Consider the following 18,811-nt stretch of genomic DNA (forward strand, 5'->3'; position numbering starts at 1 on the left):
GAGGGTTTTCACGGGGCTGAGAGACGAATAATTTTCCAGTTTGTGGCCTGATAATTATTTTCTGTTGTTTTCTCTAAGTGAAACAAGAAATTTTTTTAATGAACATTCAACATTATCTATAATTGGACTGTAAGTCTACACAATACTAAAGGTAGTATTGGACCACAAGAATGTTATTCTGATGGAAAAAAATTCTCGATTGTTTTCCTTTTTCCGGATGACACACACCTTAAGATGTCTTTCGTTTTGATTTTCATTCAAAAGTTAAGAACCTAGACTCTAGAGTAGGATTGCTTCCTACAACTCCACTCCACTCCATGTTGGGCATTCCAATTTGGAAGATGTCAGAGTAGTTAGGTTATCTTAAAATCCTGTCAAAATATCACTGATGTAATAATCAGAATATAAATGATCTCTACTGTATTGCATCGACGATGTTGTCGCTACTCGAAATTAATCACGTCCAAGTTAAGCTCAAGATGATATAGAAAATAAACGAATTAGTCGTTTAGTCACATATGATATTGAACTGGTTCACGTACCACATCAAAAATTTAAGCAGATTTCAACGAAAGAATTGTGAAAAATGAAAATAGGGTTTTTGAAAATAATATCCGGCTACCCCCGTATTTTGCTGCCAAGGGCAGTGGAGCAATTCGCATAAGAGCCAGCAGCAGTCGGGAAATGTTGTGACCATATTCTAGGCCTAAAAAGGGGAAAATAGGCATAATTTTGCCTACCTTAAAGCCAGGGAAATACAGCCAGACGTCTCCAGGTGATCCATCTGCAGAAAAGTTGATAGGTCAGGCACGCAGAGTGTCCTCGTGAATACACTCACACACACGAGCATGTACACGAGGAAAGAAGATCAGACGGAGAAAGAGATGAATCGTCCGACATCGGTGATTTCTCCATTAAATGTGATGCTGTTTAACCTACATAAAACAAAAATTATTAGAATAGAAAACACCGAGAGCCACAAGTATGAGCAAGTTGAAAATGAGACAGTGGGTAATCATATTTGTAAACGAGAAAATGTAACCTTGTCATGGAACACAATGCAATTGCAAACACAAGTCATGCAAATGAATAAATTACATAACAGACAATTAATGAGTAAGAGTGTAGAAAAATGAATACCGAATTGATGAAGCTGACAATGAGCACTACTGATGAGATTGAATGGTGGCAAGACAACCTTCACTTGTAGTTGAAGATGATAGCTGGCTTTTGCGGGAAGAAGAAAAATGGAAAAATGGATTCACCTTGAAACAAAGTCATTGCCATGCTGAATTGTCTCGTTACTTGATGCTCGTCAGAAACAAAAATTGTACAAGTTTGATCCGTGATACTGCTTTTATTAAAGCCCCACAAATCATATGATTGCATTCAAAGCTATTTACCTGCTATCAGAATATATTTAACTGTGGCAGATATCAAATCTAGACACGACTAACTCGACACGACGATCACATTTTTGGAATTTTCTGGAATTTTTCACACAGCCATTAAAGCCGTTGCCATACTTGCCAAATTCCAAAATATACTTCCCTCCGGCCTCCCCGCCAAGTTAAAACAAAGGACGAGTTACCTTAGACTAAAAAGAAAAAAGATGAGTCATTATTCATTTACAAGAATTTAGTAGTTTTAGAACATTTTTTCATTTTATTTCATATGATTGTGATTATTGTGAAATTTCCTTAATGAACATTCAATATGACATGATACTGAATCGAAAGGCTTGCAAATTAAATGTGTAAGTATAGAAACACTAGAATTCTATTGTGTTAGATATACTGCTTAGCTGCATTCTTACAACCGAATGAAAATTGCCTTAATTAATCTTTCGTTTACATTTCTACACATGTGCTCAACCTTGTACGTTTACTGTGTTGTTCATTCAGTGCATTATTACATTTCACAGTCTTTGCTGATGCAAATGTTCAACACACTAAAACAACGAACAGAAGGTGATTGATGTAATCAATAATGTTAAATCTAGAAAATAATCTCCCTTCTGTCACCTCGGTCGGTGATGTTGTTGCTAGACAATATTAGCCGTATCTAAGTTGCGATTAAAGTAAAATAGATATTCAAAAATTTCGGTTAGGTCACTAATAATGTTGATACGGTTCATTTATCAAATGTAAAGTTCCGACTAGCAACGCAAGGATTTGTAAACAAATAGTAAAGGATGTTAAAATATCGCAAAGTCGCTGATGAAAGAAAAATGTCACGTCGTCGTGAAAATCGAACATTTTCCATTCGTTTGGCTATGAGTGAGATTCACTGATAGCGCGATTAATCAAAGTGGGCCTTCTCTTTGATAGTAAAAAATTGGCAACGATGCATTGTTAAGATAAAACTAAAAGCTGTCAAAACTCGAAATCTTCTAGCTCGTGTTCCGCCATGATTTGATGTTTTGTTTCATGTAGGCCGATAGAGTGTCGTCCGTCTCAAATAAAGAACACGGAGCAACAGTATATTACGGGACGAGATGCCAAGGATTGATACGGGGCCTATGTCACGGCCGTTTCCCCTTTTTTCCCCTTGACATGTTAACGAGTTTCTATCGAGTCCGATGCGACGATGCCCCCGCGTCGGCGCCCACTTCATTATTTATGCACACGTAAGACGTCGTGAAGCGTCGTGAAGGGCGCGGGTGAGCGCCGGAACGGGACGGAACGACGACGACGACGGTTGGGTCGGGGCGGGACTACCGTTGATATTGCTTGCCACTGCCAATGGATCGTTTCGACGACTCCACAGCCTGAGAAATATAAGGCCCAAAACAGCAGCAGTATAGGATAGTAGACTCTTCTACTCGTCGTCGTCGTCCTTGTTTATTTTGAAACTGCTGATGATGAGAGAAAGGTGCGGTTTAGACGTAAATATCACGCTGCTCTTTTACAAACACTCGGATGGATGGGACGATGCGGGAACTGTTAGACTATTTATTAGACGCAGTGTGTGTGTGTGTGTGTGTGTATACACGCAGACAGTATAGAGACTATGTTGTTGTTGTTGTTGCTCTTCTCCGAATAAGCTCGAGTGTTTAATTTAACAGCCAACTCGGTTATTCCTTCGCACATATACATACATACTGGTCGGCTATATGTAAAATAGATTTTTTGGCTAGTTTCCTATATATGCGCTGCCCTTGGGATATTTACGCGATGGGAGAAAAAAGAGGGTGGTTGTATAGCCCCCCTCCCATATTGGTGCCCATTTATCAACCTCGTTAACTTCGTTAGCAAAGCGCGACAAGTCATTAACATTGCTGCGACTCTGGACAAATAGGTTCATTAGTTACGTCACGTGACTTTCCCTCTCTCTCTGCCAAGAAGAGACGAAAACGACAAGAAGATGCTGCTGCCCGTCTCTTTGCGAGTGCTTCTCTTTCAACTCTCTCGTTCTGGCACTTTGGCTACTCTTCTTCTGCTCTTCTGCATAGCAGCAGCAGTAGATACGCAGAGTGGCGTCGTCCACAGTATTTTAAGAGCTGCCTTTATAAGGTGCTAACGTCATCTGCCCTGCCCCCCTGTTAAAAATCCCCCCACCCCCCCGCTCGATTCTCGGTGCGCGCCATTTTCAAAAAAATTCAAACTTCCCAAAAGACTCTAAACTTTTGTTAAGTATAGCGTAAAAGTCACATTCAAAAGTTTGGCTTTTTCTTCTTGAGTTCCTTCTGTCATTTTGCCCAGTTTCGTTCTGGGCTGATTTCCTCGGGTGTCTTTTCACTTTTAATGATCAGCGATATCGAATGAACTACTATCACTCGCGCCAGAGCGCACCCATCTTTTTTTCGTTTCTTTTCTCTTTTTTTTACTTTGTGCCTCGCATCGCTAATTAGCCCCGTTTTAGCGTATCGAATTCTTTTGTCGTTCTCATCATCATCATCATCACAGTCATCATGAGTCGAGTCTAGAGAAGTCGCGTATAGGCCGTACATATAGGCGCTGCGCGAATAATGAAATAGACGCAGCCAGCAGAAGCAGCGCGGGCAGAACAAGGGTGAAAGAATATACAGTCGAAAGATAAATGAAAAAAAAAAAAGTTTTAATGAAGAAATGAGACGGGTCTATCATATCCAATATGCATAGGCTATTATAAGAGCGCGCTGAGGCCGGGCGTCGAATTTCACGAACCTTTTCTCCCCCATTATAAATTTGTTTTTTCTTTTTTCGAAAATGAGGCCGCGCCGTCTGCAGATTTTATAATAGGTCATCCGATCCCCCAAAGAGAATATAAATTGACAAATTTTCTCTTTGCCGTCACTTTCCTCCGCGCATATCATGCCGATTTTTACACATGCAGAGAAGAAGGGGCAGAGCTGATGGCTTGCAATTATAATAGATCTTGTTAATGATGTCGTTACGACTCTGTCGGAATGGCCCCTACTTAAGTTTAACGGCTTCTCATTTCATGCTAGATAGGCTAGACTATATGCACGCACGGAGGGCAAATGCTGCAGACACTGTATTGAATGTCGTCCGCGAGTGCCGAGCGGTTTTGGTTTATTGGCTGGATGGTGGACGTCAGGTGCGGCTCTCCATCGTCGCCGTCGTTTCTTCTCCGCTTGCGTCTCGACTTCATTTCCATCTAAACACACGGCAACAGGCGAAACAACTTTCGACTGCTGGATGCGGCTGGATGCTGTGCTGGACAGGAATAAACACACGCACAGTCGCACACGGAGTCGGAGATGTCTACATGAAATGGTAAAAGCAAATAATAATAATTAAAGAAGAAGAAGAAGAAAAAAAGAGTTGACGTCCGGCAATAGCCGAGGGACTGTCGGCGATGAAGCTGTCGTTACGTCAGTAATTGGCATCGGCCACGAATTGGACCCCTTCGCAGCAGGAGCAGTTGTGTGATGGTTTGTAGTTACACGACAACGCCACAGAGAGAGAAACGAGAGCATTTCCAGCTTTCCCAGCATCATGCAGCTCCGGCTCGCTCGCTGCTGCTTTGCTGCGAGGCTCATTACAACACAACACGGGAGTTGAGCGATTGATGGCTTAATTAGTCTGCGTGCGCGCGCGTGAGCAAACGAGAGAGAGAGAGAGAAGGGAAAAGGAGAACAGGAAGAGCTCAGCAGAGGGTGCCATATAAACGTCGACCTCGTCGTCGTCGCGACCCGTCGCCGATCCTGTTCACTGCGCCACGACAAAACGAAACGACTCGACCCGCCACCAAGAAAAATGATCAATCAAAATTCCTTTTTTTTTTTGGTCTTCTCCCGGCAGCAAACATTCTTTTCGTCCTCTGCTCCGCTCTGCTCCCGTCTCGTCTATATTCTTTTTATCATTTGTCTTGTGTGCTGCCCTGCAGTTTTTTCAATTATTTTTTTGTTGTCGGGTTGTCGTGTTATGCGCTGCTGCTGCTGCTGCTGTGCTGGTGATCTTGTCGTTAATAAGTCCATGGAGTATAAAGCGCGCCAAAATGGTGTTAATGGCTCATTATAATAGACGGCGAACTTATCATTAACAACTGATGGACCGTTATAATACGCTTGGTTTATTATTGGACCCAGCCAACAGCACACGACTATAGCAGCTATATACGGATCCATCAGCCAGTTTGGGCATGCGGTCATTGGCCCCCCCGACTACAGCCCTGGCCTCAAAACAACTTTGGACCCCCTAACATTGGTCCCCCTCCGACTACAGACCCCCACCCGGCAACAGACCCCCCAACATTGTCCCCACCCCCTTTTGGTAGGGGGGCTGTTGTCGACTAAATCAGCCGGCAACAGCCCCCCCTACCAAAAATTTTTAAAGTCCATGGTGGTCTGTTGTCGGTCGATCTAGTCGACAACAGCCCCCCTCCCTTTCTGATGGGGGGACTGTTGTCGGTCAATTTAGCCGACAACAGCCCCCCCCCCCCCCCCCCCCCCGTTTACGTTGTGTTACATCATAGAACGTGGCAGGGACAAATTATTGTTTTTTAAATATGTTCATTTGATAAATATAATACAATAATAACGCAAATACAATTTTTCCTTCAATTTGCCTGATTTAAAAAAAAACGACGCAAACGGTATAGAGTGGGTTGTTGATAGGATATTATATAAAAAGAGAGAGAAAACCAACAACTTAAACAGGCCCTGGACGCCGGATACCATGGCCAAACGGCGCAGTTTATCTTAATCGCCGTTGGACAAGTTGGATAAGTTGAATTCAGTTTCGACGATGGACGGTAGGCCGTCAGCCGATGCTTGGCCTGTCGCTCAGATGGTCGGTGACATGGCCGCCATGGCCGTTATTGCTTTCAGCTCGGCATCAACGGACGTGATGGCGGCCATGGCTTCGCCCTTACCGCTGCCGATGATGCTGTCGATGCTGAATGTGGGCTGGGATTGAAGCCACCGCCTAGTGGATGCTGTGGCTGGCCGGATGAATGGCCCATGTTGTGCGGATGATGTTGCTGCGGAGGCAGAGAGAAACCGACGGAAGATCCAAGCCGCTCAAATTGAAAAGTGGTGGCAAGAAATTACCGGGTCCGTTGACCACCGCCGACTGGGTCGGCTGCATCCGATCCTGCGGAACAGCTAGAGGAGTGGGCGGGAAAGAGGCCGCCACCCACGTTATGGCCGGATTCATGAGACCTCCGGCGACGCCTCCACCTGCGATTGAAAGAATGTTGCAAAGACGGCCCAATATAATTTCCCAGTGTACTGATATCACATAATGTGGCGCTTTATACCGCATCACTTTTCTCTTTCTTCTTTACATGAACAATGTCTTTTGTGATTTTCTTAATTCTCTACACTTCTCTTATTTTTAATTAGACTACTTTCTTCATTTTCATTGTAAAGAATTTTTTTAAATTTAAAATTACACAAAAATTGCAGCTGTTTTTTTATTTTTGCGCGACGCCGACAAAGTACAAACACGTAATAAATAAAAAAAGGATTTCTATAGTAGCAAAGCGCGGTTACTATGACGAGATATCAGATGTATGGTTTGTTCATTCAATCACCTCTCCAATTGAAGTTGCCAAAAGAAGTTGACTGTTGTTTAGAAGCTCTAGTAGATCTGGTCGAAATCGGCTTGGAGGTTAAAATAAATTCTCGAAATTCGAATGGACAAACCATATATCTGATATCTCGTCATAGTAACCGCGCTTTGCTACTATAGAAATCCTTTTTTTATTTATACGTATTTGTACTTTGTCGGCGTCGCGCAAAAATATATAATCAGCTGCAATTTTTGTGTAATTTTAAATTTAAAAAAATTCTTTACAATGAAAATGAAGAAAGTAGTCTAATTAAAAATGAGAGAAGTGTAGAGAATTAAGACAATCACAAAAGACATTGTTCATGTAAAGAAGAAAGAGAAAAGTGATGCGGTATAAACCGCCACATTATGTGATATCGCAGTACACTGGGAAATGATATTGGGCCGTCTTTGCAACATTCTTTCAATCGCAGGTGGAGGCGTCGCCGCAGGTCTCATGAATCCGGACATGACGAAGGCGTCCGCCGCTTTTCCGCCTACTCCTCTAGCTGCTCCGCAGGATCGGATGCCACCGACCAAGTCGGCGGCGGTCAACGGACCGGCCAACGGACCCGGTAATTTCTTGCCACCGCTATTCAACTTGAGCAGCTTGGGTCTTCCGTCGGTTTCTCTCTGCCTCCGCAGCGACATCATCCGCATATCATGGGTCATTCATCCGGCCAGCCACAACATCCACCAGGCGGTGGCTTCCATCCCAGCCCAGCATTCGGTGGTCAGGATCAAATGTACATATCAATAAAAATATAATTTGTCCCTGCCACGTTCTATGATGTAACACAACGTAAAGGGGGGGGCTGTTGTCGGCTAAATTGACCGACAACAGTCCCCCCATCAGAAAGGGAGGGGGGCTGTTGTCGACTAGATCGACCGACAACAGACCACCATGGACTTTAAAAATTTTTGGTAGGGGGGCTGTTGCCGGCTGATTTAGTCGACAACAGCCCCCCCTACCAAAAGGGGGTGGGGACAATGTTGGGGGGTCTGTTGCCGGGTGGGGGTCTGTAGTCGGAGGGGACCAATGTTAGGGGGTCCAAAGTCGTTTTGAGGCCAGGGCTGTAGTCGGGGGGGCCAAAGTCGCATTCCCGCCAGTTTGCTGGTGATGCTATTAGTTGAGTTTCGTCGACGCGTTTGGTATGGCGCATTAGTCATTAGCGCTCAAGTTTCGCATCGAATTCAACAAACTTTTCAGCGTTGATGAGCATTCACGGAAAATTAGAGCAACTCCACTTTTACTCGGGGGGCGTCAATCGTTTCTTGACTTGGGACTTGGTCGAATTGAATTATTCCTGCTGCACGTTTCGATTTCTTTTGCTACTCTGTTTGGTATGTCTTCATCTAACGGCCGACTGGATCCGCGTTGAAGAGGCCCGAACGGCAAAGATATCTGTAATTTGGTTCTTGTTGAACCTAATTCAAGCAAAAACAAATGTTCTTGAACTGAACATTACACATGGCAATAGAATGCTTCACATACTTGTACAGATGTTTACTAAGAACATATATTTAATCAATTTATATCCAATGAATATGAACCCATTTTGTTAGAATTTTCAAGGAGATAATGTCTTTAATAACATTTTAATATTTAATAATTCATTTATATCATTCATCCTACATCAAATCTCCTTTCCATCACAAGGATGAAGCGCAAGCCGAAGAAAGAATTGAGATATGTTAGAAGAATGGATATCCAAAGTAACTAACTGGACTGTACTCCAGAACATGAACCTTAAGAGTGTGGTATTGTAGCTTGTAATGTGCTGAAACGGCATGCGGTCATTGGCCCCCCCGACTACAGCCCTGGCCTCAAAACGACTTTGGACCCCCTAACATTGGTCCCCCTCCGACTACAGACCCCCACCCGGCAACAGACCCCCCAACATTGTCCCAACCCCCTTTCGGTAGGGGGGGCTGTTGTCGACTAAATCAGCCGGCAACAGCCCCCCTACCAAAATTTTTTAAAGTCCATAGGGGGTCTGTTGTCGGTCGATTTAGTCGACAACAGCCCCCCTCCCTTTCTGATGGGGGGACTGTTGTCGGTCAATTTAGCCGACAACAGCCCCCCCTCTCGTTTACGTTGTGTTACATCATAGAACGTGGCAGGGACAAATTATTGTTTTTTAAATATGTACATTTGATAAATATAATACAATAATAACGCAATTACAATTTTTCCTTCAATTTGCCTGATCTAAAAAAAAAACGACGCAAACGGTATAGAGTGGGTTGTTGATAGGATATTATATAAAAAGAGAGAGAAAACAAACAACTAAAACAGGCCCTGGACGCCGGATACCATGGCCAAACGGCGCAGTTTATCTTAATCGCCGTTGGAAAAGTTGGATAAGTTGAATTCGGTTTCAACGATGGACGGTAGGCCGTCAGCCGATGCTTGGCCTGTCGCTCAGATGGTCGGTGACATGGCCGCCATGGCCGTCGCTTTCAGCTCGGCTTCAACGGACGTGATGGCGGCCATGGCTTCGCCCTTACCGCTGCCGATGATGCTGTCGATGCTGAATGTGGGCTGGGATTGAAGCCACCGCCTAGTGGATGCTGTGGCTGGCCGGATGAATGGCCCATGTTGTGCGGATGATGTTGCTGCGGAGGCAGAGAGAAGACCGACGGAAGATCCAAGCCGCTCAAATTGAAAAGTGGTGGCAAGAAATTACCGGGTCCGTTGGCCGGTCCGTTGACCACCGCCGACTGGGTCGGCGGCATCCGATCCTGGCGGAGCAGCTAGAGGAGTGGGCGGGAAAGAGGCCGCCAGCCACGTTATGGCCGGATTCATGAGAACTCCGGCGACGCCTCCACCGGCGATTGAAAGGATGTTGCATAGACGGCCCAACATTATTATCAGTGTACTGATATCACATAATGTGGCGCTTTATACCGCATCAATTTTCTCTTTCTTCTTTACATAAGCAATTTATTTTGTGATTGTCTTAATTCTCTACACTTCTCTCATTTTTAATTAGACTACTTTCTTCATTTTCATTGTAAAGAATTTTTTAAAATTTAAAATTACACAAAAATTGCAGCTATGTTTTTTATTTTTGAGCGACGCCGACAAAGTACAAATACGTATAAATAAAAAAAGGATTTCTATAGTAGCAAAGCGCCGTTACTATGACGAGATATCAGATGTATGGTTTGTTCATTCAATCACCTCTCCAATTGAAGTTGCCAAAAGAAGTTGACTTAGTAGATCTGGTCGAAATCGGCTTGGAGGTTAAAATAAATTCTCGAAATTCGAATGAACAAACCATATAGGCCTATCTGATATCTCGTCATAGTAACCGCTTTTCCGCCTACTCCTCTAGCTGCTCCTCAGGATCGGATGCCACCGACCAAGTCGGCGGTGGTCAACGGACCGGCCAACGGACCCGGTAATTTCTTGCCACCGCTATTCAACTTGAGCAGCTTAGGTCTTCCGTCGGGTTTCTCTCTGCCTCCGCAGCGACATCATCCGCATATCATGGGTCATTCATCCGGCCAGCCACAGCATCCACCAGGCGGTGGCTTCCATCCCAGCCCAGCATTCGTCGGTCAGGATCAAATGTACATATCAATAAAACGAATAATTTGTCCCTGCCACGTTCTATGATGTAACACAACGTAAACGAGAGGGGGGGCTGTTGTCGGCTAAATTGACCGACAACAGTCCCCCCATCAGAAAGGGAGGGGGGCTGTTGTCGACTAAATCGACCGACAACAGACCCCCTATGGACTTTAAAAAATTTTGGTAGGGGGGGCTGTTGCCGGCTGATTTAGTCGACAACAGCCCCCCCTACCGAAAGGGGGTTGGGACAATGTTGGGGGGGTCTGTTGCCGGGTGGGGGTCTGTAGTCGGAGGGGGACCAATGTTAGGGGGTCCAAAGTTGTTTTGAGGCCAGGGCTGTAGTCGGGGGGGCCAAAGTCGCATTCCCTGCTGAAACTAGTTTTATATCTCAGATCTGAACCATTAGTACGTAACGAATAAATAAGCGTGCAAAACCAATTAGTTTAAGTATTGACACAAAGTTCGTTTAAAATTCAAACTGTACGCAGCAATGCAATTGTGTAAATTACATTAGTATTTGGGAAATGCCCCTTTTCCTCACAAATGAACGGCATCGTCCTAACCACCCATCTTGCAATCAGCGCTATACACTGGGTTTTTCTATCGGGTTAACGGTGATAGTCATACGATATATCGCAGCATTGACCCGATTATCTTTCAACTTGGAAATTCGTGATTTTAACTCGTGAACAGTTCTAAATATGATGTCAGTTACGTCTCGTGTTCGAACGATTTTTCTTGTCAATTAATGCCGCTGAAATCCTGTATATATTTCATAAGCGCACACCACTATAACGATTTCAGTTATGCTCTAGTATATATATATCTGCTTATTTTATAATTAAATCAATTGACGAATGTATTATAGAATTGACTTTCTGAATAATATTTGCGATTAGAGTTATAAATTCCACTCACAATTAATTCAGAATTAGGCTATTCCATATTCATACATCTCTGATTTCATCTAATTGGAAGGGGAGAAATTCCTCGGATATAAACATCGTTCAACGTCTATACACAGTTGGGAAATATCTATGTTGTAGAGTAGCGCAATAAAGTACTAGAATGCACAACGATGGATGTAATGTCAAGGCGACTAATAGATCACACTGAGGAAAACTATGTTCACTTATTCATGGGAAATAATTCGCACAATTAACAAATGATTGAAAACATTCTGGGTTGAAACAAGTGATTTGACACATCCCGCATTTCTCTTATCTTTTACTATCGCCGTCGGGTGGTATCCTTCCGTATTCGACTTCACTTTTCGTTTTATTTTGTTACTCTGTTTGTCATTATCTTTATCTAATAGTCGAATGGATTCGCATGAGGTACGCACGGCAAATTTTCAACAATTTGGTCCTTGCTTTTGTTGTTTTTCAAGAAATTTATATTTACTCTAGGCGAACTTTATAATTTCAATAGATAGCTTAACGGACATTTATAAATGTTTTAAAAAATTTCCTTATCTTTCATTTTCATATTATGTAATCTCGTTCCTTTTACATTAGACGTGTTGAGCGTCATAATTAGCATTTATTTGAGGGCTTTTCTTTGTGTAGCTACACACATTCTAACCGCTGTTAAAATTTTTTGACCGTTTTCTGGACATGAAATTTATTTCCACGAATTGAGTGAAGAGAACTCTAAGACTGGCTGGATTTTACTCCAGAATATGAACATAAATAGCATTACCATAGCATCTTGTGAATTGTTTCATTGTTTTTCTATTTCAATTGTAAGCCGTGTAAATGTAACATATAATTTATTGCGCCAAACCTATCAGCTTGGTAATTGACACAAAGTTCGTTTGATTATCAAACGGTATGCCGCTGTGTTATTACGTAAATCAGATTAGCATTTGGGAAATGCCCCCTTTCCTCACAAATGAATGGCATCGCCTTAATCACATCCTTGCACACTGGGTCTTTTTTTGGTATCACGATGATAGCATACGCTATATCGCTTGGACTCGATTATCTTTTAAATTGAAAATTCGTCGATTTAACTCGTGAACAATGTTAATTATGAGACCATAAATATATCGTGTTCAGATGATTTTTTTTTCTATTCAATTATGCACCTAAATCCCTGTATTTTTCGTTAACACACATTATTAAGACGATTGCATATACCAATTTGTATATATGTGTCAGTTATCCTTTAAAATTATACATGGTGACGAATATCTATAAACTATATGACATGTTATTCATTACACAGTTATTCATGATCAGTGATCCAATCGAAATTAAACCACGTTTAACTCTAATGGAATCTATTATTTTTGGATCAAAACAAATATACTCATAGACATGCGATCATACGCCTCCCCCCTCTTACATCAACCTCCCAAGGTCACAAACCACCTTCCATATACAGCGGGGACTTCTAGATCTAACCGGTGGCGACTATAACCCCCATCAGAAAAAGAAGTTGGGGGGGGGGGGGGTCTGTTAATTAAATTGTGCATGTTTTCATTATTAATGTACAATATTCTTGATCCGTTGTTGACAGTTATTTATAGATACTGTTTCTCAATTATGTTTGTAGCACAGTATAATATGTATCTTGTTCATTCTTAAGACGGTTCCTTCTACATCATTTCGTCATTGATTGTATCCTATTGACAAAATGAGTAAATTTAAATGCAAATATGGCCACATCTCTCATAAACACCCCGCCATAATGTACATTCACACGTTCATCGAGACGGGGAGAAGTCCTTGAATATTAACAAGTCCCAACGTCGATGCACAGCTATTAAATATCCATGTCGTAGCCTCAATAAAGTCTTAGAATGCGCATCTATCGATGTAAATTCAAGGCGACTGATAGATCACACTGAGAAAGACAATGTTCACTTATCCATGTGAAAACAAATGATTGACAATATTCTTGTTTGAAACATTCATCTCTCATTTCTCTTATTTTTTACTATCGAAGTCGGTATCCTTGTGCATTTGACTTCACTTTTCGACTTATTTCATTATGCTCTTTGACATTGTCTTAATTTAACAGTCGGATGGATACGCATGAGGTCCGCGCGGCATATCCGCAATTTGGCCCTTGTTATTTTTGTTTTTCTTAGTAATGAATATTTCCTTCAAACGAGCTTTATTATTTCAATGGATTGCTTGACGAACTTTTATAAATGTCATTAAGAATTGGTTATTCTATCATTGTAGAGTCGATATTCTCATTCCTTATATATTAGTCGCGTTGGGTTACCATATTTTAATTTAATTTGGGAATTTAAAATGTTTCATGCACTTTTCATCCTTACGTAGAGTAATTTTCTTCGTTTCATCACATGAATACTTCAAATAAATTGACTCACTTCAGCGACAAGGATTGAAAAATATGTAACTGAAATTGACTGGTTTCTACTCCAGAATATTAACATAATAGTTGGGTAATGTGACTTACTATTCGATAAATCAAGTATCAACTCCCAATCTGAGACGCTTGGGCGTAACGTAATAACTATAGTACAAAACCAATAAGTTTTGATATTGACACAAAGTTCGTAAGAATTTCAAACTGAATAGGCAATGCAATTGAGCAAATTAGATGAGAATGCACCTTTTTTCCTAACAAATGGATCGCATCATCTTAACCACCCACCTTGCCATCAGCGCTATAGATACACTGGGTCTTTTTTCTGTATCACGATGATTGTCATACGCTTAACTATACATCACATGGACTCGATTATGTTTCAACTTGAAAATTCGCGAGTTTAACTTGTGAACAATGTTAATTGTGAAGTCAATAATATCTCGTGTTTAATTTGTTTGTCGAGTCAAAAATAACCTTGAATTCCTGTATATTTGTTTAACTCACCCTTCACTGACGACAGTAGAGTTAGCCATTACCTTTTATTAGGTAACAAAATTTTCTTTCATAAATTATATCTTACGTAGATTTATTATTGTCTGAAGGAAAACAGAAGAAATCTATGGGGTGCGGATTGAACACTTTTTCCAAAAAAACTTTTCAAAAATCGATTACCATATTTGATCTGAAAACAAATTGATAATCGATTCGAATATTGAAACCAAGTTGAAAATAAATTCAAAAATTGAAAATGTTTTGAAATTGATTTCATAAATTGAAAATGATTTTGAAAAATGAAAATGATTTCGAAAAACTAAAATGAATTTGAAAAACTAAAATGATTTCGAAAAATGAAAACGAATTTGAAAAATGAAAATGAACTTGAAAAATGAAAATGAACTTGAATATCCATACAATTTCGGGAGTGCGATATGACACCACCCTACTCTATCCCCAGCTCTCTCCGGATGCTATAGCCACCCCGAGACAACCGACTAGCCATTGATGGCTATGTCGCTGATTCCAGCCAGCAAGGCCGTCAGCGATACTGTCAGCCCTTGCCGGGCGGTGCTGGCCACCGCTGCCGCCACAACGGCCGGCGCTAAAGTCTCTCTCGACCGCAGGCCGAGTATTACCCTACACAAAAATAGATTACACGATCCAACGTGAAAAGTTTCATGTTCCTGCAGTAAATGACACACAGCCTAACCAGCAACGATGAAGACGGAACGGCCGAATGGGTGGCTTTCACCTGAGAAAAGTTCCAGTCACGCCTCGGTATGACGTTCTCGCGAAGTTCTCGTCATCTATTTTAATCTAATTTTTCTAATCTAATTATCTATCGTAATCTATTTTTGTGTAGAATACTCGGCCTGCGGTCGAGAGAGACTTTAGCGGCGGCCGTTGTGGCGGCAGCGGTGGCCAGCACCGCCCGGCAAGGGCTGACAGTATCGCTGACGGCCTTGCTGGCTGGAATCAGCGACATAGCCATCAATGGCTAGTCGGTTGTCTCGGGGTGGCTATAGCATCCGGAGAGAGCTGGGGATAGAGTAGGGTGGTGTCATATCGCACTCCCGAAATTGTATGGATATTCAAGTTCATTTTCATTTTTCAAGTTCATTTTCATTTTTCAAATTCGTTTTCATTTTTCGAAATCATTTTAGTTTTTCAAATTCATTTTAGTTTTTCGAAATCATTTTCATTTTTCAAAATCATTTTCAATTTATGAAATCAATTTCAAAACATTTTCAATTTTTGAATTTATTTTCAACTTGGTTTCAATATTCGAATCGATTATCAATTTGTTTTCAGATCAAATATGGTAATCGATTTTTGAAAAGTTTTTTTGGAAAAAGTGTTCAATCCGCACCCCATAGTCCTTGCGCATTTAACTCGATAACCTTTTCGGATATAAAGTCTGGAAAGTCAAAAGTCAGCATGGATGCAAGTTGGGAATGACTCCCGACGTACGCCTAAACGTGTTATCTATAAACATACACGTTCATTTTATTCTGAACTTGTCGCGGTATCACAGTCGACAGTTGGCAAGTCCATTACGTTTGCCCCGTGTGTCTGTGCTGTAACAGCCTATATAGGGGAGAGGAGGGAAGGGAGGGTTGGAGGGTGTCACGAAGGCGAAGTGGGAATAAGAGGAGACCCAGCGCACCAGTTCCTTCTTTTCTATATAACACGAATAATGATGCCTATAACCGATGGCAAAGTGACGGCTGACGGTTTGGCCGGCCTAACTATTCAGGAGAGAACTATGTAGCGTGTACAACTCGATGGACATGCTGCTAGGTTGGGCTATAGACATATATCCTCCAGTGTCATTTGAATGCGTATATTTGCGCCGTGATGCAATCCCCCCGGAGACTTGTTACGGCCGTGTTAGCCCCTCCACCAGCAACCCCCCACTTCTCTCCCGTGGCAATTCTGTATCTCATTTATACACGCCAAATTGTGTATGGAGGCTACCAGTGAATACCATACCGCTGCTGCTGGTTTGAGGGTCACTAGACAGGAAATCAAATTCCCTTCCACTCTCTTCCCCGATTGCCCCATCGAAAAAATTTGAATGCAAATAATAAAAGGGTGTGGCCATCCCCGGTGTCGCTTTGTTAAAGCTGTTTTTTTTGTCGTTGTCAAAATGGAATTAAAGATTAGGCCAATATATCGCAACCCCTCTTCGTGTGTAGCGCCGGAAGGATGTTCGAGCGCATATCGAAAAGGCGGCACATTTCTTGACGTCATGACTTCGCATGCGATTCTCAGTCGTTAAACAAAGTTATGGGCTACTTAGATGAATGAACTTTAATTTAAGACGGGAAAACCATGTTGAAAAATACCAGCCATGGTTAGGGTATTATTATTCACTAATTTACAATGTTATGACGACAACTGGTTCAGCTATAAGATTTACGAAATAAATATATTTGATATTCTGGGTGTTTCCAGTGAAAATTTACTGATTTGTGATGCGACTTTGTTTCATTGATGATGTGATTATAGTGTTGGTTCCAACAACTACATCAACGCAATCTGAAAAAGGTATCAAATCCAAAATTTCGACTCCAAAGTCTATCACTAGTAAAAGAATGAAATTCTTAAATTAATAATCAGTAATCGATGTGTAGTTGAGTTACTGACAGTGTAGGTAAAGTCTATTCTGAATTGGCCAAGTGGAATGCCCTTTGTCACATAAAATATATCTCATTCTACGCGTTTCACATTGAACAACAATGTTCATTTTTTCTAATCATAAAATTTCGAATTAAAAAATATCCTTGAACAAAATAATTCCATTTGGAATCCCAATGATGCAGCCAGGCTCTAGAAACCGTGTGAACGATCCTGAGCGACTTTGGGATCGACTATCGGTTGAGTTACATTGTTTGTTTAAACGGTTTCTTCATCATAATCCTATAAAGTGCATACACACACACACCACACACAGGCATGCACACACACAGCAGCGACGATATTAATGGTCGAGCGGCCCGAAAATCTTCCAGCCGAGCGGATTTGTCATCTGGCCCGTCACTTACACACACAAGCGATAGACACAAACACCATGTCCTCCTTTATAAGCAATCTGTGTGTGTGTGTGTGTGTGTATACAAGACACTCAAAAAATGTAGACGGCAGAGAGTGGAAAGGGTGCTGTGGTATAGGACTCTATTATGGCAGCGCATATTATTATTACGTGTGTGCGTCTATTTAGCTGATGTATATGCCCTGTCTTGTGTTTTCCTATAGAGTCACTCGTCATAGCTATTGGCTCGTTTCGTGTATATCGCCCCCGGCATTGCTGGAACTCGACTGGAATGAGACTCTTATGACGCGGATGAGAGAGAAGAAGAAGAGAGTTATTATTATTACGATGATGGATGGCCAAATCTCCTCTCTCTCTCCGGCGCTATACACTATATGGGCCTGGCTGTTGAATGATGTCTCGTTCGTAACCCCCTCAGCAGAGCTAGTGTCCTCCCACCGCAACTTCCAGAAGCCCATCAGCGGCGAAAAAAAAGGGCCATCCAAAGAAAAAAAAAAGAACAAAAAGTTTCGTTTCTTCTTTTTTTTTGGGTTTTCTCCCCCAACAAATAAGCAAAGTGGCTAGCAGAGATAATAGAAGAAAGAACTGTACGCGGTCATGATGATGATGAGCCCCAATGAAGTCGTATACGTCGCCTCTGCTCCGAACTGTATAGCGACACACGGACCCGACAGCAAAGAGCTTTTTCAGGGAACAGTTATAGCCTCACCAATAGCTCACCAATACATGCTGCTCGCCTGTGTGCCTCACACAGCACGGCTCGCGCTCGCTCGCTCGAGCCCGTTACATCGCGACTCTATTGTCATTAAGGCTGGAATGTTTTCAAATCAAGGCTGGAATGCGGCCGCACACCAGTCAGGCACTCTCTCGGGTCCCGCGCGTCGCTTGTTTTTCTCTTATGGGAAACGTGAATGGAGGGACGACGTCAACGACGACGGTCTCCCCGTATGTATAAAAATACAGGCGTCGCCCTCTGCTATATTTATATACGCTGGTGGCATAAGAAAATGTGTACACAAGACATAAGCGAAATAATCAGAGAGAGAGAAGGCACAGACAGATAAGAAGACGGCCACCCCCCCAATCGCGTTCGGGAATGTTTCCCCTCCAATACCTCCCACCCCTGCTGCTGCCCAGCAGCTGGGCTGTTTTCTCCCGATGCAATCGGATACCTATCGCTCCCGCTGCTACACACCCGCTGCTACACACTCGAATAGCCAAAAGCAACTTGTCCTTTCCGATTACTCATCCCCTGTCAAAATGGCACGACAACGAATATAGATAATTAGACATGGCTCAAATGCTCTGCACACAGCTGGAAATGTTTCT

General features: G+C 42.2%; 1 long non-coding RNA gene across 1 annotated transcript; it reads right to left on the bottom strand.

Annotated features, from left to right (window-relative positions):
• Positions 1 to 221: 221 nt before the first annotated feature.
• Positions 222 to 1,230, bottom strand: LOC124328257. The gene is made up of 3 exons (XR_006916242.1): positions 1,141 to 1,230; positions 741 to 935; positions 222 to 371 (listed from the first exon to the last, which is right to left on the bottom strand). It is a non-coding gene; the product is annotated as an uncharacterized LOC124328257 (long non-coding RNA).
• Between the last annotated feature and the right edge of the window lie 17,581 nt (positions 1,231 to 18,811).

This window comes from Daphnia pulicaria, chromosome 1 (genome assembly GCF_021234035.1).
Source record: "Daphnia pulicaria isolate SC F1-1A chromosome 1, SC_F0-13Bv2, whole genome shotgun sequence".
Classification (NCBI taxonomy): Eukaryota; Metazoa; Arthropoda; class Branchiopoda; order Diplostraca; family Daphniidae; genus Daphnia; species Daphnia pulicaria.